This window comes from Uloborus diversus, chromosome 3 (assembly GCF_026930045.1).
Source record: "Uloborus diversus isolate 005 chromosome 3, Udiv.v.3.1, whole genome shotgun sequence".
NCBI classification, from domain to species: Eukaryota; Metazoa; Arthropoda; class Arachnida; order Araneae; family Uloboridae; genus Uloborus; species Uloborus diversus.
Genome location: NC_072733.1, coordinates 131,909,255 through 131,932,442, shown reverse-complemented (window position 1 = coordinate 131,932,442; position 23,188 = coordinate 131,909,255). Strand labels below are relative to the sequence as shown.

The 23,188-nt window shown below is 32.2% G+C and overlaps 1 long non-coding RNA gene across 1 annotated transcript in view; it reads right to left on the bottom strand.

Moving 5' to 3' along the window:
* Nucleotides 1-6,150: 6,150 nt before the first annotated feature.
* Nucleotides 6,151-23,188, bottom strand: part of LOC129219443 (uncharacterized) — a 62,336-nt gene continuing 45,298 nt past the window's right edge. Inside the window, exons 2-3 of the long non-coding RNA XR_008580417.1 lie at nucleotides 8,101-8,177; nucleotides 6,151-6,374 (exon numbers count right to left, since the gene is read on the bottom strand). This is a non-coding gene — a long non-coding RNA (uncharacterized LOC129219443). The remainder of the gene's footprint in view (nucleotides 6,375-8,100; nucleotides 8,178-23,188) is intronic.

Below are 23,188 nucleotides of genomic sequence, written 5' to 3'. Positions count from 1 at the left end.
GAATAAGCTGAAACTCCAGTTTAAGTTCTGGTTCAGCTTTGGAAATGATTACGCAGTTTTGGTTCGGGGTTTCTGTTGAAAAGGAAAAGAAAAACCAATTTAGTTTTGATTTGGAAAAAAAACGAAACTCAATAACTTTCCTTTTCTTACAGTAAAGTTACATTGTAAAGAAGGGAAATAATACTTATTTTTCTTTTTAACAATATCAATCATGTTTGAAAGTCAAAAAATTACAATTATTTTTTCAAGTTTCAAAGGTGATCTAAAATAGAAAATGTAACTGTTATGATTAGACACATGTTACTCAATATTATTGGTTGAACGACAACTTGACTTATTTCTGGTGTTTGACCAAGAAAGCTCTCAGTTGTAAAACAAAAAGTTTTTTTTTAGTTTCTTTTTCTAATTAAACTTACTTTTATGTGTAGTTTTGTCAAGCGGAAAAAGAAGATGTGTGGATTGCATATATATTTTTTAATGCTTAACTCTTTATACGTTCCAAGAAACACAGAGCTATTAAGAAAAACCCTATTTTTATTCATAAAAAAAATCAATTTTTCCATTTTTTTTCCAATTTTTCCCGAAAAGACCGGTAACAAACCGGGTTTTTTTCCACCACTTCAAAATTTTCGAAAATTTTACATCTCTACTTCTGAGTAAAGTCTATGCAGTTCCGTAAAAAAACATCGCAAAATCCTGTTGACTGATTTTTGAAATGATTTCATTTTTTAGTGCTGAGTTTATTAATTTTCCCAGTTCCATCGGGTGTGCTGATCAACATTAATTTTCATTCCTGGTTTTCATGTTCCAATCAAATTTTAGAAGACTTTTTTCGTTGGTTCTCTGCGGGTGGTGGCAAATAAAACTCCCCTGTTGAATGTTCCGCTTCATTCACAAATTTTGCCTTTAATTTTTATGTCGCTTGACTTTGATTGAAAGACAATCATAGTATTTCTGCTGACGCTCTCCTTGTAATATGTCGTCAAAAAGATCTTTTTAAAATGTTTGCCATAAAGCAATAGGATCTAAAAGTTAACTTAAATGTTGAAATAGTTGTAAACAATTATCTGAGTTTAGGAGCGGAGTCAGAAAGTTACATGTATAAACTAAGGTCAGTGTCCAAGGTTTGTCGTCGTCTATAAGACCGAGTTCATTATACGCTGCTTGATAGGTTAGCGGGATCTTTAACTGGTAATTGACTTTGTAAATGTGCAGAACCTCGAAAATGTTCCAAATGAATTCTTATGTGACCGAATTCAGATTAGCCATTAGAATGAATATTGCATATTCTACTAAGAGATGATTCTTTCTCAATCCCGAGATGCCTTTTAGCGTGTAGTATTTATTTTCTTCGGGAAACTTGCTTTTTTCATATGCCTCCATTTTATTTTTTTTTTTGGAATTTTCTTCTGAAAGGATATTTGTTAGCTATATTAGGTTATTATACCGTTGGTAAATGCTTAAGTAAAGTCATCAAAAAGAATAGTTCCGCAAATATTTTTTTTTCATCTTCTTTGTCAAACTCTTTCCTATACATTGTTTTTTGTTCATTGTAGTTTGCATGTACGGTAATGGTGTGCAATTGCTCTTTCAGTTAAGAATTTTCTAGACTAAATGTACTTAATTGAATGCATGCTACTTTCAGAAACACTGATTATTATGCTCTATCTACACGTACTTGAATTCAAAAACTAATTTTCCCGAAGAAAATCGCAGTTTTTATTTTATTTAATAAAATTTTGAAGCGTAAATATTATGTGACTCTAAATGGTTTTCAGTGTCCTAGGCTAACAGAATGCTATATACCCCATATTCTGCAGCCTCAAATACATGAAAAAAATTTTGCGATTCTTCTGCTGGCATCGTGATGTTTATACAATTCACATGTACTCATCCCTCAGCATTAAGTTCGAAAGAGAACCTTCTACCAATCTGTCATTGCGGATACGGAACAATCGGGGTTTTTTTTTACGTATATAAGAACAAAAGGGTATGACACATAAACTGGTAGCGAAGATAACTTTTTAATTAAAAAAATAGTGTAAAGAGATATATGCATAAATTATAGCCTATGTCACTCAGTAAGAATGCACCTTTAATAAAGGGGAGGAGTTTTTCAAATAGGTACAGTTGTTCTGGAGATTACCTCGAACATATAAAAATACAAAAATCCGTTCTCTCTCATAGTATTAGTATAAATTGTATATTATTATTATTATTATTATTATTGCACAACAAAATATTTTGGACTAGCAGTATCCGCACGGCGATGTCGGTGCTGAGAAGTTAAAGGAAGTACGTTGAACAAAAAAAAAATCCCACTCCCTCGCCCCCCTTCTGATGTGAAATGATCATTTTTCTTCAACGGAAATGCGGTAAACACCTTTCGCCGAAACACATAAAAATATTAAGTTAAGGTAGCTTTAAAGCTCAAAATAGCCCTTCAACTACTCATCGCTTAACGCGCCAAGCAACCACGCTACCGTAACCCTGCCCTTTAGCGAGTGAAGCGATTTTTTCCCTGCAATTTAAAACGTTTCGCCACATAAACAATGCTATAATAAAAATGGTATAACGAACAATCGCAATTGAATAATCCGACAAATCTAATTATTTACTTAGATAAGTAACTGTCTTCAACAATAAGAACAAAAACAAATGTTGAAGAAATACAGAAAACAAAATCCAATAGAAAAATCCTACAAAATCAAATAATGTTCTTGAACATCAAAAAAATACGCATTCAAAAATCTGTTCGCTAATTTCAACAGCGTAGTATGGGCATGTTTCCTCGCAGCTGTCGACACTGTCAGCCAGCGCCCTCTCGAACAGTTAACTTACCCCGCCATCTGTTAGGAATTCAGATCTAAACTTACCCCGCCATCCATTAGTAATTCATAGAACTAAACAATTAATTAAACATTTTATTTGCAATTACAAACATTTCAGTCAATCTGATTTTTAAAAAAATAGCCTATAATCTCCTCAATAAATGGACTATTCAACACAAAAATAATTTTTCGACTTAAATCGGTTGTTCTTGAGATGAACGCGTTCAAACGAACAAATTCTTCAGCTTTATAATATTAGTATAGAAAAATTTTCACGTTTTCATAACATTCTCTATTGCTGCTGCACTCCTATTAGTCATAGCGTGATGTTTCATAGCCTATAATAGCCTTCCTTAATGGATGGACGATTCAACACAACAAGAATTTTTCAATTCGAACCAGTAGTTTCTGAGATTAGCGCGTTCAAACAAACAAACTCTACTGCTTTATATTATTGGTGTAGATTTGGGAAAATTTAAAAAAAAAATGCAAAAAAAAAAAAAGATAAATTTCAACAAAAAAACAAGAAAAGTATTAAGTACATTTAAAGGTTTAGTGTCCATTTTTATTGATCTCACACTTTATTGTCATCATTTACTAGTAGTTTAGTAACTGTGAAAGATACAAACATTTTAAGAAATTGTCTTTAAATTTGATAGATAGACTCTAAATTTGCACAGGAAAGTCTTAAGATATTGCAATCAGCAAAAAAAAAAAAGAAAGTAAGAGAATTTTTTAGAACTTTAAAATATTTGATTTTTGAAAATATTTTATTGTTCAATTGCAGATTCTTTGCCACCTGTCAAATAATTGTTTGTGTGTGTTTTTTTTGATCATTGGAATTTATGATGTGTTATTAAAATATGTCACTACTATTATTTCCTTCAGTTTAACTATGTATTGGAAAATTAATAATAAAATTTTGGAAACTATTGTCTAAAATGTAAAAATTGATATCAGGATTGTTCTAGTTATAAAATGATTTATTTTAAACATTTTATACACGACTATTATACTTTTGCTTGTAGTTATTACATATGAATATGGTAGAAAAGGAAAGAAAAGGAATACAATAATGGGACTTGCGCTAGCACACTGGTATCATCTAACAGCTTTAATATAATTGATTTTTTTTTTTTTTTTTTTTTACAGTTTTTCGTATAACACAAATACTAGTAAATCTGAGAAATAATATTTAATTTTATTTTTAGGTACAACACTCAATTCAAAGTAAAGGAAACATTTTTTTTAATCAAAAATGTTTTAAGATGAAGGTTCATTAAAACTTTGCATTGTAGAACTAATATTCGTAACAGCTAATGTTTTGTTCCTTTTCTTTTCGAGCAATTGTTCAATTTTTAAAAAATATTGATGTTTAACGGTTTAGTGATTGAACAAAAGTTTAATGAAAATTGCAAAAGACTACACTGAAAATAATATGTATCTGCAAAACACTATTTAATGCAATGAAGATTTTCGAAAATTTTCTTACTGATGAAAATATAGTCTTATAATTCAGTTGAACTATTATTTAAACAAACGTATTTTTATACTAGTTCTTTTTAATGTAAAATAATTATATATATTCCAAACGTTTAGGTTACATATGCTTAAAACATTTAAAGTTATGAATGCGCACCATGTCCCCCCCCCCCCAAAAAAAAAATCTGTATACTGAATTGGAAACTAAGCCCCTTCTGTTAATGGTAAGCTATTTTTAAACATTCATTCACAAAAGGAATATGAAAAATTCAGATTTTTCGATTTAGATCCTGCGCCAAACATTATGGTGTCAGTAAAACCTCGTAATTTATTATCCCCAGGAATGTCCGTGATACCTCAACAAACTCACATTCACATTGAAGTTTTGAAAAGCTTGTGGATCACGACCTTAAGAACGATGGATAAAGTTTGAAAATCTGACTCATTCTTGAAACATTAATCTTTACTCAACGCTCTCAGATATCTTATTCCTCTTACGACAGCACGCAAATGTCTTGTTGGGACAAACACAATTCAGGTTACAGAAGTTGAATCACGATATTCTACATTATGGTAGATGAAGATACTTTGCGTGTATTGTCACCTTAGCTAAAGAAATACGAGTTTTACTATTCTGAAAATCATTCGATTCCGTTGTGTTTAAGAAGTCTGTGTACTTTCTATTTTTATTCAGTTCTCTTTTTGCAAAGGTGCCAAACTGCAGATTAGCTCGAAGGTGGATTGCTAAAATCCGTCAACCATTGATAAGAAACTATGTATGTTTCAGATATGCATCTAGAAGTTAGCCATTTTGTCCAATGTGTCGAAAAACAAAATAAAGCTTTTTTTTTTCTCTTTTTAAACAATGGAAGATAAAAGTAATAGAGGGGACATAATTTGTTATAAATTGCGTCTAAACAAGTTTGAAATTTTGATTCAGCTTTTTTTTCGTTAAAATCAATTTCAGAACTTACAACAAAAAATGGAATAAATTGAAATACATTGTTATGCTGCACATGCACATTTGTTTATTAAAATATAGTGAACTCAAGCGGTAACGGAGGACAGTTTGAACAAAGAAATCGATGTATTTCTGTCAGTGATCATATCAAAATATAATTTTTAAAACTGTTGCACAAACTTTTATACAAATTGTGGTAAGTTGCTAAAAAAGCCAAAGCCAGGAATTTTGTACCAGTAACTTTTTTTAAAAAAGAAATTTAAAAAGCGGTAATGGAAGGATATTTTTGCGACATGGTTTTTAACGCAATCATCTTCTCCCCAAAAGCTCAGCCAGACTATAAAAAGGAAAATTCTATAAAAATTAGAGCACATACATGAGTGTTCAATCATTACAATTTCACCTCTAGTTTTAAAAAAATAATCATTTTAAGCATATAAATTATGTATTTTTAAAGGTGACGGAAGGACAGTAACGGACGGACAAGAAGTCGAAAAACGACTTCAACTTACAAACATTTATTCAGCTAATACAATGAAAAAGTAACATCTAATACGTGAGCCATCTGTTACAATTCTGAATTCTTTAAATACTCAAACATATTATCAGAATCCATAGAACATGTATCTTCTTTGTCAGGTAATACAAAAATCATTCCACATTATTATGCATTCTCAAACAAAATATTTTTATTCCTTCATCTTCTATATGAAGTACATGTCCAACATTGCCTTTGTTAATTTCTTTCTCTTCCATTCACTAACAAAACTTGTCCAAATGTTACGAATCCTGTCGCATATTCTCATTATTTGGTGCTTTCGATTCAGCTGTATCTTCTGTTTAAATATTATTTATGACTGTAAGTCTTTTGACTATCAGTCTGAACTGATAGCTCCTTCGATTTGTTAAAATACTGACTTTATTCAATAACATAACATGTTACAAGTCTCAAATAGTGCATATTTTGCGTGTCAGGATGAGAATGGATGTTACTCCATCTTTTTGGAACTGATCTTTGAATTCACTGATCTCTTCGCAGTATGTTTAACGGTTGAACTAATGCTCTCGACAGTCCTTTCCTGTGACTTCTGTTTACAAATCTGAAAGCAGTTTCAATATTGTATTGTTAAAATATAAATATCAAGTTTGTAAGCAATTGTTTCTGCTCAAATTGGCTTGTAATATCACAAACATGTCATACCAAAATGATTTTTACATGCTTAGGAACTTTTAAGTGTAGTTATAATGATTTTTATCACATACACTGGAATAAATGAAATCACAAAACATTTCTTTTAAAAATAAATAAAAGTTTATTTTTTAAATGAAAGCACACATAATTTTTGTACAAATATGACTTATATATGTTTTTAAATGTGACTACTAGTTATAAACAATAGTTTGTTTTCCACTAGCATTCTAAAATTTTACCCTGTATCAGCTTATAGATAAATGCCCTTCCGTTACCAATAAAAACATGTAAATTAAATCTATATTAAAATTCTAACTGAGTCTCCTTGACAAGGAACATTATTCTGCTTTGCCTAAAAAAACATTCATTTCCACACCGCGTAGGTTCTTGGTGAACTAACTGAGATGTAGTATTTTGGTAACGGAAGGACATCAAACTGTCACCTTAGTAATGGATCTATTTCACAGTCGAAAAAAAGAGAAATTTTAAATTACTTCCGAAAATTTTAACTAGACATTTAAATGATAAAAGTTAACCTAAATATTACATACTGATAACACGTATATTGAAGTTACAGTATGTGACAAAAAAGAAATTTTCTGCTCTGTAAAAACACTAAGAGAAAACTTGATTTTGCACTGGATTTCCTGGAAGTCATCAAACTATTGGAAAAAACAGGTTAAGATTCAAGAAATTCATTCATTTCTGAAGAGAATCTTACATGGCAAGTGACAGAATATTAATTTTAAAAAATTAAGCGTCATGTCTCCTTTTTCCTGGAATTCATCTATAATTCAATGCCACAACTGGATTTGTATGTAACAAAAAATTGCTCATATATAGGCCAAAAATAGCAACCATCGGACACAATTTTCTGATCCTTTGTAACCAGATTATTGTGAATGCATATCAGTTACAATATAAAAATAATGAAGAACTGCATCCAAAGTTAACGTCACTAGGCATTTATAAAACATATTGCAGATGGATGTGTACAGGAAGAAAAATACTTTTAACACGCGAATACTAACAAAACTTTTTTCATACAGCTACTCGGGTAAGTTCATCTTGCATTTAAGCAAAAGGATACTTATCCTAAAATCGCAGAGTATGTTATAAAACATTTATTGCAGCAGTGTAATTAGTCAATGGGCTTAATATTCCCAGTTGTTTCTAGCTTAAACATGGAAACTGTCCACAACTGCTGTATATACCAATTTTCGTAAAATATACTTAGCTGTTTTTGAAAACAAGGTTCCAAATATTTACGCCTTAAACAAGTTTCTTCTCCTTATACGCTAATTTTGATTTCAAACTTATTTAATCTCTTGGTCTTACATTTTTCTAGAGATGACTCAACATGGCGTGGAAACCTAAATATAAGCTATTTAGTTTTCAATCTTAGTGGTGGAGTTTTTTAAAAGATTCAATCGTAATTTTCTTGCGAGATAAGCCTAACGTTGTTCTTTTCCTCCATTTGATTTGAAACGTTAATGGCTTGCGTTAATCGATTGCCGTTTGCTTTTCTCAATAATGGAAAGTGATTTGAGGAAATTTGTTCCCTTCCTTTGTAAAACATTCTAGACGGTAAATAAATGATGCTTAGAATTCTGATGAGGATAAATATTTCTTACACATGGTTTCTTATTTCTGGATTTATATTCGGTGCATTCGTTTCTTCAGTTTTCTTTTAAATCTTGAGAGCAACAATCTGCAAGAAAAACAATTTCAGAATTGAAAGTTACAGTACATTACCTACAGAAAAATTTAAAACTGTAAATCCCATTATTTTGAGCACTTTGACTTCGATTATAATTTAATATTTTTAATACAAGTTCTTATTTTCAACATTTGCAGCAGCTAGGAGAAATAAAGTTAAGTGATTTATATAAATAAATAAAATATCACTAATAAAAAAACCGCATAAAATATTGCATTGACTCATAAAATAGGCACACAATTCAAAATGATATATATATATATATATATATATATATATATATATATATATATATATATATATATATATATATATATATATATTAGGACTCGACCGATGCATCGGCGCCGATGGTTCAACAATTTAGCCATCGGCATCGGCTGCCGATGCTAACTTGCAGGAAACATCGGCCCATCGGCCTTAAAAACATCGAAAAGCCGATGGAATTGGCTGATGTTTTTGAAAAAAAAAAGGACCTTTGTTGTTTTACTTTTTAATACAAAGTAAAGGGAGTTATTATTTTCAAACAAAATTGTTTACTTAAATTTCAGTACACTGTAAAAAAAATTCGGAAACGTTTCTGAGAATATCGTGCAGCTGCGGTTCATGAAATTTTCAAAAACGTTTCTGAGTATTTCGGAATTCTCTTTCTATAATGTCCGGAAACGTGTCTGAGTATTTCGGAATCCTCTTTCTGTAATTTTCAGAAACGTTTCTGAGTATTTCGGAATCCTCTTTCCGTAATTTCCAGAAATGTTTCTGAGTATTCTGTGCAGCTGTGGTTCATGAAAGATTCGAAAACGTTTCCGAGTATTTCGGAATTCTCCAAACAATTTTCAAAAACGTTTCTGAGAATTTCGGAATCCTTTTTCCGTGATTTTTTCTAAAAAATAATTCTTTACTATAGTATTGCATGCCATATCAGTTTCAATTCTTTCATATCTAAGACCAATGAAACAAGCAATTTTAGAATCATTCGTGGATTTTTTTTTTCAGAATTTCTAATTAAAAAATAGCATGGTTAACAGCATAACATATGCACAGTTATAAATTTTTGAAAATTTATGAAATAATATAGTAGTTTCATTCATAATCACAAAATCGTCGGGGGAGGGAAGGGGAGTACTTCCTGAAAAGTGGGATTGTTTGTTAAACAATATTAAACTTCAGTTTTTCTCTATTTTCAAGACAAAATTATCAACATATTGTATTTTTAATGCAGAACTTAAAAACATATCTTGTATCAAACTTGATAGCTTTTATTTTCGGATATAATTTGACAGAACTTACCTACACTTTGCGTTCCGAAATTCGTTCACGTCAAGTCAATTTCTTTGACGAACAAAGTGTACCGAAAAGTACCAACAGAGAAATTGATGAATTTAAATATGACACCAAAGTCCCCCTGCTGGAACCATTCAGGTTTATTCTTCTGTTCTGCCCTTTTCCAGTTTATCACAAATATAGATACGTAATCAAAATAGGTAACTGATTTTATTTTTAGAGTGTGAGCAAAATGCATTATATATTTTATTTATTAAAACATTGAACTCTATTACATGATTATTCCATTTCATATATACGAGAGTCCCCCCCCCACACCAAAAGAGTGATGGTGCACCCATAAAATTATATAAAGCGCCCCCCCCTTAAAAAAAGCAACCCTTTGAAAATATCAATGGCACAGTCTGCGTGGTGAACGCCCCTCGTCTTCTCCCCATATGTGCATTGCATATTAATGACATAGTATTTAAAAAATGATCACTTTTAAAACGATGACATGAAACAATATTACTTTGTATTTCGGCATGTAAATACAGCTGTTCCATTTTTGCCACTGACTCAATCCTCCTGCTGTCCTACATTAAACTAGTATATCCACGAAGGAAATGTTATTTTCGGAACAACTAATGTCAAGGAATTTTTTTATTGTTAACCACATTTAACAAAATGAAAAAGCAGATGAATTAATTGCATAACTATGTTCTTACTAATAGATAACATGGTCATTTTCTAATGGTATAAAAAATTTTTAAATGAATGAATAAATTATAATAAAAAATGGTAAATAATACTGGCACATTTTTTTGTGAAGCATATAACAATACTAGAAAATATTTGCATTACCATATTTTTAATGAATTAAACAATTGTTTTTTTTTCTTTTTGAACCAAAATGTATGTACATCCAAGTATTTCGAAATAACTTTTCTGTGATTGCTTCTCAAATATAAATCTTATTTCTTTTGCGTAATTAATCAGTTTCAGTTGGTTACAACAAATAATACACCGCGCACATAGGTATGTAAGACAACTTTAAATTAATTCGATAAACCCAAAAACAGTTACAATTGAAGCCTTATCAAATGCAAACGAACAAAAATATAAATGTATATAACAACATGTTTTAAAATCTTCATTAATACTTACAAGTGAACATGAGTGGAAGAAAATCTAAGTACCTCCATTACAACTGAATAAGTAATCCAAAGGGTTTCGTTTCATTAAGTATAAACACGGGTGTTGAAACTATTCACGCTTGAACACACAATATATATCTAATGGAAAAAAAGCACTGGAAAGCAAATGGTTGTTAACTAACTTAATAGCTGCATACATCGTCTAAAAAATCAAGGGTAGTCCAAAATGCAAAGGCGTAAAATTAGTTTCGACACATTTTACTACTCTCTAGACATGAAATAACTAGCAATCCAACGCTAAAGAGTTGTTGACTGCAGCAACCATAGATAAGAAAAAAATAAGTTCTCGTTACTTCCGACTCATTGGCGCCCATGTCGGAAAGATGAAATACGTTTCGAAGCGTTGCGTCATCACTTCCGCATCTAGATTTCTTGAAATAACAAAAAGCTTTCTGAATAATGAGGAGTTCGCTATTAGATGAAGGATTCCTACTATTTCGGAAACGTTTCCGATATATCCAGAAACGTTTCCGGAATTTGTTACAGTGTATGAATTTCTATTTTAGTCACCCCTGAAAAAGTTTTTAATACTGCATTCAGGTACTAAACAAGTTAATTATTGCGTTGTTTCTTGCGGCTGGATGTACGTATATATCTTTTATAAGTCATAACTCAAAAATGGTAAGTTGTAGAAGGCTAAATTTTCGCATGTGAGATATGCGCACGTTACAGTTGTGCACTTCCCTTTATATTTTCGATCGGGTGTTCTAAAAACCTATTAACTGATTTTTTGTGGTTATTAAATACTTATTTCAATGCAAAACTAATATAGCGTCTCGGACTGACGATCATTTGGTGATATATTGCAGAATTGGAGATCATGGAAATAAATATGAGATGGCGAAACCGGTTTTGTTTCCTTTTATTAGATTCCCATTGAACCGACGGTAATTTTTCATTTTTCGATGTTTGTAATACAGGGTCCATTATGAAAGTAATGAGCATTTACTGGCAAAATATATTTATTGATCGTAATTTGTACAAATGTTCAATATTCTTCAAAATATATTCCTCCTGCATCAATACACATGCGGAGACGTGTTTGCTACGCCTGAAAGGCACCCTGAAACTCTTCCATGGGAATGCCTCTCAGGAACGTTGTAACATGGTGTTGGATGTTTCCCAAGGTTCCCCAATGTTTTCTTTTCTTCTCTCTCTCTCTCTCTTGAGTCGCGGAAACAAAAAGAAGTCACATGAAGCTAAGTAGGGACTGTAAGGTGGTGAGGGATCACCGGGGGGGGGGGGCATCCATAACGGGGTTCGTCGGCGACCTCCTCCTGGCTCTCTTTGAATGCCTTATGCCACTTCCCAGACTGTGATCTTGAAATGCAATCGTCCTTGAAGGCTTCTTGCAGCATCTGGAATGTTTCGGTTGCATTTTTTCCAAACCTCACGCAAAACTTTATGACGTATCATTGTTCAAGCGAACGCTCCATTGCGTTATGTTACAAAAGTTGAAAACATACTTCAAGCGGAGGCACTTATCTCCGCTCACACTGCTTGAAAGCAACTGACGACTGGATGCATTGAAAGGGCATATCCCGCACCACATTTCCCAGCCGGTTTTACCGTGCTGCCATCTATCGTCGCGTCACAATAACATTATGCTCATTACTTTCATAATGGACCCTGTATGAAACACAGTAATGCAGTATTTTCTGTATCGCTTCGGCGGAGCTACAAGTTTGGGGCCCGTCGAATTACATTTTGTGACCCTATTTCTCTATCACAGAAGTTATAAAACATTTATCACAAGCATTGTTGTAGCTCCTACGGTGCCCCTATGGTTATGGGGCCTCTCGCGCAATTGCAACATTTGCTATATTTTAAATCTGCCACTGCACGTCAAAACAAACTCGGGTGCAAGTTTTCAAACGGTTTTTTTGCTCAATGTTTATGATTACTTTGAACTCTATATTTAAGACTATTTTTTGTATTTCCGAGAACACTTGCGTGCCCCTCCTCCCACTCCCTCAATTTCTGAAATTAAGCTCTAGTTGTAGTTCTGAGTAATTTAAAACTAACACTATTCATAAAATTAGAGATTTTTTTTCAAGCTTTATCTATTGCTTAGGAAGAATTTAGAGCACTAATGTAAGAAATTGATTAAAGACGTTTTGAATGGTGACATAATTCGGAAAACAAAGGGACTTATGAATTTTTTCTTCGGAAATGCTGGAGTAGATTCAGAAACTCTTCCGAGGCGTTGGTGGTAGCGGTTCTGTACTAAAAAAAACTAAGCCGAAGTTGGGGCCGAAGTTTAACGTTGTCAGTTACTCCAAAATCAGAGGGTGACCCCTCTAACCCACCCTCGTCGTTTCAAGCATTTTTTAAATATTTAGCGATTATTTATTTTGGTCAAGAAAAGACATTTTGTTTATTTCTTATACTTGTTTCACCTATATTTTGTAATGCGCCATCTTTTTTGCATCATTAGTAGCGATCGATTTTTTTTTTTCTGTTGTAAGTAACTGTTTTTATGTATTTTTATAAAATCAATGAAAAAGTTATTTTCGTTTTCATCATATGTTTAATAATATGTTATAGAAAAGTTTCAAGGATTTTCTATTATGCAATTTTTTAAATTTCAGAAAATTAATGTTAAATTGAAGACTTTAATTTGAACTTGTTTGTAGTGCTTCATAAAAGATTAAACAATCAAATTGTTCAATATTACGTGTACAAACATCAGATCAAGTATAGTATATGTATTCAGTTATTAACTTGGTGTAAATATTGAGTTTGTTTATTGTAGCTACGTTTTAAGAACCTCGCTCTTTTCATGGCTATTTCTTTTTTCCGCAAAATTTATGTCAGTTATACATTTTATGAAAAATGCAAACTTTTCTATTCATAAGTATAAAAATATTCCTATTATGATTTAATATTGTAATTTATCTGTTACCTTTTTTGTTTAATTTGATGACTAAAAAATGTCTACGTGCAATCTTTCCACTTTAATTGCGTAATTTGTTAACGGTTTCATAGTGTGAGTCTTATTTTTTTTTTTTTTTTTTAATGATTAAACAACATAATTTAATGTTTTTTTAACTATGTTAAGTTTACCTAAATCAATACATTATTACAATGTTACTGAAATCTTAGTTATTTGTTTAATTTAAAAAAAAATCAATTGGTTATCAAACAGTCTCTTTGTTTTTCTTACTTTTTTTGGCTGTTTTTCTTTGTCTTCCATCATACAGCAGTCAAAAAAGGAGAAGCATAACTACACCCTATACAGATTGTACGTAGTACGATCCAAAAGCTCGGGGAACCAGCTGTATAAAACCTTACCCTGAATAGTTCACATAACCGAAGCACATCCACCTTCAAAAGGTCATCTTGAGGGACTGTGTACTTCTGCCAGTGTTCATATAACTTTTGGAAACACTCCTGGAAGCCATTTTTCGCAACCTTCTGTGATGCAGCTTTATCTTCTCCTGACGGAAGAAAGCAGCACCCATGCAAATCTTTTTTTGCTGGGAACAGGTAAAAGTCAGACGGAGCTAAGTCCGACGAAACGTTATGTTATTTGTTTGTCATATCACAGTATTGACCAATCGAACCGTGCATCCTCAACATGAAAGTCGCATTTTTCCAAACGATGAAGTTAAAGCAGCAGCGCAAAGGCCTTACGGTTGCGATAAATGTCTTCCAGGAATCCTTCTAAAAGCTATACGAACGTTGGCAGAAGTGCATAGTCGTTCAAGGTGACTATTTTGTAGATAGATGTACTTCGGCAATGTGAACTATTCACGGTAAATTTTTATGCAACTTGTCCTCGAACTTTTAGATCATACTACTACGTACGTATGAGTTTTCAACTTACTATTTCATAACTTTTTGAGTGACGTAAGTTTACGCCCATGAAGACATCACAAGAGAATTTGCGATAATTAATTAAGGAGGCGTTCAAAATGGATATTTCGGTCATCTATATGTTCTTAGGTACATATGCATGTACATATGCGCCGAAAAAACTTGTGAAGTTTAAATTGGATGATCGTAAAATAAAAATTTAGATCGAAATCTGATTTTTTTTGGGGGGGGGAGGGATTTTAATTCCTTAATCGTAGAAAGGAAGTAAAGTGAAATAAATCAATGATCCTTTAAATCCCTGACAATCTTATCAATTTATTTCTGTTAGATTCTTTTTTTTTTGCCATCGGCCAACAGCATCGGCCATCGGCCATCGGCAATCGGCCATCTGGAGGAAAACAATCGGCAATCGGCCATCGGCCGTCTTTGAACAATCGGCCAACAATCGGCATCGGCCCATCGGCCAAAAAATGCCATCGGTCGAGCCCTAATATATATATATACATATATATATATATATATATATATATATATATATATATATATATATATATATATATATATTTGGAGCTTTGTTATGACAAGGTGAAAAAAAAAATAAAAGTAAACTTAACGCTAAAATAGCTGGTATACAGACGAACACCAGTAATAACTTTTACAGATTATAATTACGTGCCTATTACACACCGTAAAAATTTTTGTGTAACTTTACTCCATAAAACCGGTGGCAGCTTAGCTGCCTCCACTAGTATAGAGTAACTTAAATGATATGGTGTAAAGTTACACATCGCTTGTGGAAGGTTACACCATGGTAATGTAACTATAGCATAACGTCTTACCAGTTTCTGAGTAAGGTTACACTAGAATTTTCTGTACGTTTACAGAGATATTGCTTGAAAGCAAAAATCATCTGATTTTCTTGAACGGTTTATCAAGTTCATAATTTTTGACATTTTTATACCGGTTACATATTTATTTCAACATACAAACAGGGCATTTTCATTGCACTAAGAGAGGAAATGACCTGAGTGGGGTTCGAACTCAGAACTCAAATCTCACAGATGAGACGAGGCGCAGAGCAAAAGCTTTTTACCGCTCGGTTACCAAGGTCGGTTTTCGTTTCGCCTACAAGAGTTTAGCTGCTCTGCGCCGATTGTGATCATTGCGCATACGCAAAGGATTCTATTGAAACCATAGTGCAAGGTTCATCCAACAGTCATCCGCGGTCTAATTTTCTTCGCGTTCAGCACGACTGCTGTTTCTTACGTAGTTATGCAAATAATAAAAATAAAGTTTGCATACTAAAAAAAATCCTGATAACGACCAATACTAATTGCATTTTGTCTTCAATTGCTCGAAAAGTGAAGGCATAATTAAGCAAATTTTGCTATAAGTGCGATTTGTGCATCGAAAAAGAAACAAAAAGCTTTAAAATAAGTATTACACACAGGTTACTTCCAAATAAGAATTAATACATATTACTTCCATAATCCAACTGCTCAAAAGTGAAATTTGTCCAAATATATTTTTCATACATACAAATCATTTCATTTCTAGGTAAACAAGTGTTAAATGAGTCGAGCTTTAATAAAATTCAATCACAAAAAATCATCATCATTCTGAAACAAACTTAGTACAAGAATTGCAGAAAAATGAAGCAGAGTGCGTAACATTAAACGGTTATAATGAAAATTATACGTTCTTGACAGAGGAAGAAGAATGTACTCAAACAAAAACTTAAAAGAAACATTCTAAATATAAATAGAAGAAAAAGTGGAAGTATTTAATTTCAAAAGCAACAGAAATGCCAAAGATCAAATTCCCCCATCGCTAAAATTAAAGAAAGAAATAGTTGCACAAAATAAAGAAATAACTTCATTAGAAGCGGAAGCAGTCAAACTTAAATCAAAAACAAACCTTCCAAAAAAGAAACCACCGCGAAAAAAAAGTACGGTTTTGATGATAGAGGCAGCCGAGAAGAAAAGAAGAAAACACCTACCGTTAGAAGTTAACTAACCACTATATATAAACATTCGAAAGTTTAAAAAAAATGTACTACATGCTGTTTAGAGTGTTTAGAAATGCGATAGGATTCGATTGACGAAACGAGCACTTAAAACCAAGATATATAACATTGGAATACATGCTTTTTTTTCTTGGAAATACCGTGAAAAACATTTAAAGTTTTTTTTTTTTTTTTTGAAAAAATTCAAGCAAACTTTTTTTTTTTACAAATAATCCCTACCATGCCTTCCTCACTTTACATTCTTTTTTGACTACTTGTGGTCTTGCATTTTTTACGTTTCATGGTTATTTCAATTTAAAATAAGCTTCCGACTAGCCTTACACACTCTATATTGTTCTCGTACATTATTAGTCCTTACTGTGTACGGAACGGAGTAAAAAAAATAGCTTTCAAGAAAAAAACAAGCTGATATGTGCATTACATGACTTCTTTTTACTCCAATTTAATGTCATTTCCCCATTATTGGCAATTTTAATGTGATTTAATAGTTTGCTCTCTAAATATCACCAACAGTGGCCAACATGAAACCAGATTTAAAAAAAAAATCGCCACATTTGTCGCCAAGTTGACGACAAAACGTAGTGACTAAACGACTGGCGATATATCGCCAAGTGTCCGCCAAATTATCACACCACTTGAGTTTACATCGAAATTAACAATGATTTACCCCCAAAAACGAGCAAAAGATCCCATTAGAAACACCCGAATGCAACCAAAAGAGGAGTGGCACAACTAAACCCCACTGGGAGTCTACGTACCAAATTTCAATTTTCTAGGACACACCGTTCTTGAGTTATGCGACATAGATACGTACATACGCACATACGTAAATACAGACGTCACGAGAAATCTCGTTGTAATTGACTCGGGAATCTTCAAACTGGATGATTCGCCCCCGAATGAATATTGAGTTTTTTTTTTTTTTTTTTCAACCAGACTACACGTGGACATATGCCTAAGAACGGACTCCTGAATAGACACCTGAAATATCCATTTTGACAATCCCCGAATTAATTGCAACAAGTTTTCTCGTGACGTTCGTATGTACGTATGTATGCGCGTATGTTTGTATGTGCGTATGTATCTCGCATAAATCAAAAACGGTAAGTCCTAGATAGTTGAAACTTGGTTTGTAGACTCCTAGTTGGGCCTAGTTCTGCACCTCCCCTTTTGGTTGCATTCGGATGTTCCAAAGAGGGTCTTTTACACATTTTTGGGGGAAATCAATGTTAACTTCAATGCAAACTCAAGTGGTGTTACGATTTGGGAAACACTTGGCGATATATCGCCAAGCTTTTGGCCGCCAAGTCGTGTCGCCAATTTGGTGGCAAATTCGGCGTTTTTTCAATTTTTTTTCCGGTTTTAATTTGCCCACCATTGGCGATATTTAGAGTTAACCATTGAATCACGTTAAAATTGCCAATATTGGGAAAATTAATCTGTGTCAAACGTTTTTTGCTTCGGTTCACAACAAACTGGGGGTGAAAATATTAAAGTGTTTCTTTGATTAATCCATGGAACTGTGCTAATTTTTAAATATAATCTTTTAAATAACGATATAATGTCAAATTTTCATGGGATAATGTAAAAAATAGGATTGATAACTTAATTGCTTATCTCTTTACCGGTGATCGGCTCATTCCTTCCATTCGGACTGAGGGACGGAGACGCAGGTTGAAAGTTCAACACCGTTTCGCAATAGACAAATTTCAGATCAACTATTAGAAACACAACTTAATAGTGTTTTATAAGTTTCCACGTACTTTAACTGAACACTAATGTAGTGTAATTTGCCGCTTATAATATTAGTACAAACTTAGTTTTCACAAAGTCTCCGATAAAAACACTATTAGAATAACACAACAAGAACCGTAAATATCACCATAATCTAACCTGAAAGAAACAGACTGTAGAAACATAAACCGAAAATGAAAAAAAAAAATACCTTAGTGTCTGAACAGATATACTTGCCTATTCAAAACTTAAAGAAAACTGTGAAGTATTCTTAGTTTAACTACACTATTTTTTTAATGCACCCCTAACTGAAATATTTAGATTTGTGATAATCAAAGAATGAATTTGTACACTAAAAGCAATAATTTGTAGAATCAAACACAAAATGACGTAATTAAAGTATGATTTAAAAAAAGAACGAGCAATTAACTTAAAGATTTGTGCTCTTGCGAGAATTATTCAAAGTAAAAAAAAATCTTGTTGACTTTTTGTTGAAAGGTTTTACGTTTTTAATCCATAAAAACTCAATGTGAACCAGGCTCGGAGTAATCGCCGATTACGTAATCGTAATCTGAGTAATCGATTACGTTTTTGTGTAATCATAATCATAATCGTAATCTGTCGATGGGATACTGCCGTAATCGTAATCGAAATCATAATCAGAATTTTCACGCGTAATCGTAACTGTAATCTTAGTAAAATAATCTGTAATTTCCCCTTGTAATCGTGTAATCTTGTCTATCTAAAAGAGAAAACGTTTAAGCCTCCCTTTTATTGATGTATGGAAAGATAACATAGTTCAATAGTAACATTGAAAACAACTTCTTTCTTTAAACAACCATTCAGTGCTCGTCCCACTCGTCCCTGTTTGCAAACGAGAGTCATAAATCGAGCCCCATCTTATAAAAGTGTTTAGTACAATTAGTATCCTGTGGTTGCTTTTGCATTTCAGGGTTTCTTGGGAACGTCTTCCCAAATCCTTACAATTGGTCATTCATCAGTTTCCCTTTCATCCGTCAATGTTATGCAATCAAGCGAAGCACATTGCCGCCTCAAAATCGTATTTTAGCAGAAAAGTACAATAATATCACAAGTACAACTAAGTTTTGCGCAATAAAAAGCTTTTGGTTTTTTATACTTTCATGAGAAAATAGTGAATGACTGAAAAAAGATTTTGTCAAAAGGAAACCGAATTTGCATTTGTGTTTCCGTGATTCTTTAAGTATTCTTGCCTCTACACGTATTGCATTTATTTTTTACTACATGACATCTAATCTAAACCCTGGTGAATAAGATCCTCGCATAGTTTCATCTTAAATGTATGTTTACGGCTGATATTATCTCTAATTAATGAGTATGTATGAAAGTAAAAAGTTTGCATTGACAGATTTTATAAAATTTGCTTTCGTTTTATTGTATCAAGGAATTAACACAAATTTCGAACTTTAATTATCTTTTAAGCTATATTTTTAAAGTGAGAAAAATTGCACTTCACTGCTGCATTAAAACTGTGATGTATGAATATCATTATAAAATACTCATTTATGCAAAAAAAAAAAAAAAGCTGTATGACAAAAAAGTGGAAATCATAGCAAAACATGTTATGTCCAATCTTATTTTTATGAGTGTTAAGTTGAAACCTTTTAGCGCTTGTAAAAGTGCAATTTATATAGTACGTGAGTGATTCAAAAATGAAATCAAAGCATATGCATATAGCTTATCAAATTTGATCATAAAATTGATCCCCCCCCCTGCAGGGGTCTAACACTCATAAGTACCCGTTTGCTAAAAATAATACTACCCAAGTATTTTTTCACCTCTGTGTCATCTGCTCCAGTTCAACGATTGTTTAGCATTGCTGGAAATTTTTTCACTTCTCAAAGAATGAGAGAGAGAGAGAAAAAAAACAGACATCTTTGAAGTATGAATTACACTTAAATGCATTTAATTCCTTTCTTTTTAAATTTTCAATTGTTTAGTTCCGTATTTTTTAGTTACACTTTCTGCGTATTTTATTACATTGCAGTTTTTCTGCATAAAGACCCATATGAGGTTAATTTTTTTATAAATAGCTGCGCATTAAATTTACTGATAATATCTTACTAATATTATATATGCGAAAGTTTGTCTGTATGGATGTATGGATGTTTGTTACTCTTTCACGCAAAAATTACTGAACGGATTTTGATGAAACTTTACAATAATATAGCTTATGCATCAGAATAACACATAGGGTAGTTTTCGTCCCGTTATGGGGGGCAAAACCCCCTTAGGGGGGCAATAAAACACAATTTTTGTATAAATTCTCGAATATTGGGATGAAAAAATACTTGCACATATTTACATTATATGTCCATCGAAAGCTCTGATTTTTCTGCTGAAGATGGCACCTTTTCGAAATTTCTAAGTAGAATAAAAAACGAATTATGAGCTTTTTAGATCCATGTTCGAAGGCTTTCCTCAACTCAATACAGTATTTAGTGTATCATCTCAACTCCCTGTCGATAGCGACAATTGTTGTATTGTTGACTTTCTTTGCTTTTCGTGATTGTTCAAGGCTTTTCTCAAGTCAAATCTTGAAGTAAGATTTTTGCACAAGATTGGCAAATAATACATGATTTGGCTGATGATTTTCCATTTAAACGGAATTTTAATGTAATTAATGGTTTTTATTATTATTTATGCTGATTGAACACTTACTCATTATCCAAACAACCAGCCGATCGCCAAAATTTTTGCAGAAAGATTTCCGTAGCTGATGCACTTGGCAGTTTTTTCAACGTTGCTGTTTTTGAAGCCGAAGACTACGTCATAATGTTTCTCAGCTTTCACCATGTAAACAAAATATCGCCAATCAAAGAATTTTCAAAAGACTTTTTTTACTGTGTTAAATAATCCAGCAACTAAATTAGGCAAATCCATAAACAGCACAAAAACTTCCATTAATTTTCCTTTTTGCACAATTTCAAACAATCACCAAATTGTATTACTTATTTTGGTAACATTTCGGATGAAACTGTTTAGCACCATTTTATGGTGACCAAAAATATCTCAGCATCTGGCGACGATATCTCTGTAACGAAAATTAATATCATATCGTTTTACAAAGTAAGGAAAGAATGGGGGAGCATCATTGAAGGTACCCCGAAACGACTTTCGCAAATTCGGTAAAATCGCACCAAGAGCCACAATAATTGAAATTTCCCGAAATAAGTAAAGCAAGTATAAGGGGATTACGAGCGCAGCTACTTTTTTTAATCACTTCGTACTTCATTAGTCATACAGAGAAGGTTTTACCCTCCATGTTAAAAAAAAAGTATCAACAGATTAATCTTTTTAACATGAGAAGATTAATTTCATGTTTTTTAAATTTGTATATGCTTATATATAGTGCTTTCGTTTCTAAATCAATACTACTTTGTTCTTTATACTTATTGCTATTTTAGTTTTATGGGTAAGGAAGAAACTCGATTTTTAATCACGTCAAAAAGATGTGTTTTAAATTCTTTCACTTAAAACAGAAAACAAAATCAAGTAACGATTTTTTCTAATAATTATTACTGACCCAGGCAACGCCGGGTATTTTTGCTAGTTCTAAATAATTGTGAATACAATGCTGAAATATACCACATAATTTTCAGAAATAATAAGCTATAAAATGTTGAGCAGTTTAGCAGTAAGTCATTGCCCTTAAGCCAGGGCTAAGGCAAAACTACTGCAATGGCAAAATAATAATGAACAGTAGAGTCAAAAACAATATGCACTGTGTATCCATTTGAATAAGAGTGTGCCTATACCTGTACAGTCATTGTAGCATTGTGTAATGTACGCAATTTGAATTTTCTAGATTTTTTTAATCTTTCATATATTGCTCTTTCCCTGCAACAGCGCAATATTACAAAATAAATAATCTTTAAGTTAATACTACACGGTAGTTGCAATTATCTCTTTAATATTAAATCAAAAATCATAATTTTCAACTATTACGTTGTTGATGCAAATGAGTGATACATATACATTACAATATAAGTCTGTAATCGTAATCAAAATCATAATCGGCATATTATAATCGTAATCGATTACATTTTCTACATAATCGGATAGTTGCTGTAATCGTAATTACGTTTTGCCAGAGGATTATAATCGTAATCGTAATTGTGATCCCCCTTTTATTGTGCCCGTAATCATAATCGTAATCGATTACATTCCCTCGTAATTGACTCCAAGCCTGATGTGAACACAGGAATTCTCAAAGAAAACTAATCAACTCATAAATATTTATAACTCGTAATATATTGTATTTTTATACGAGTTTGCGAATACATAATTTATTTTCGTCAGTAACCAATAAGTGCTACCCTATGCAAAAACGGTGCGAAAATATGTAAGATGTATTTCACATTACAAATCAATGACCAAGGAAATTTTCTTTTTATACCGTATAAATTACGTGCTATGGAATTGGTTCTTTCCTGTAAGAATTTTATTATCTATAGTAATTGTATGATATATGGTAAAGATTTTTCGAAAAATGATTTTCTTTTTTCTTTTTTTTTTTGATACATTCAGCAACTAAATGTAAAACGTAACGTTACATCCAAACTTCTTGCGCAACTATACGTAACATGGTTGAACATATTACATAATAAAAAGAAGGTTTGTGTAATAAAGCCTTTTATGGAAACATTGCTTTGAAAAATGGTTTCAGTATTAGCGGAGAAACTTTGTTGGTATGAGAACACATACGAAAGCTTTCACAGACATCTTTTTAATTATTATTTTTTTTAGTTTATTTATTTCTTTATTAATTTTTTTGCTCTCTGTCTTTTTTTAATCTCTTTTTTGTCGTGCATGGGCATGTATTTTTTTATGAAAAATACTTGTGAACCATTACATATCCTTTATGAAATATGAGTTGAACAAAGTTACGCTAGCCCCAACAG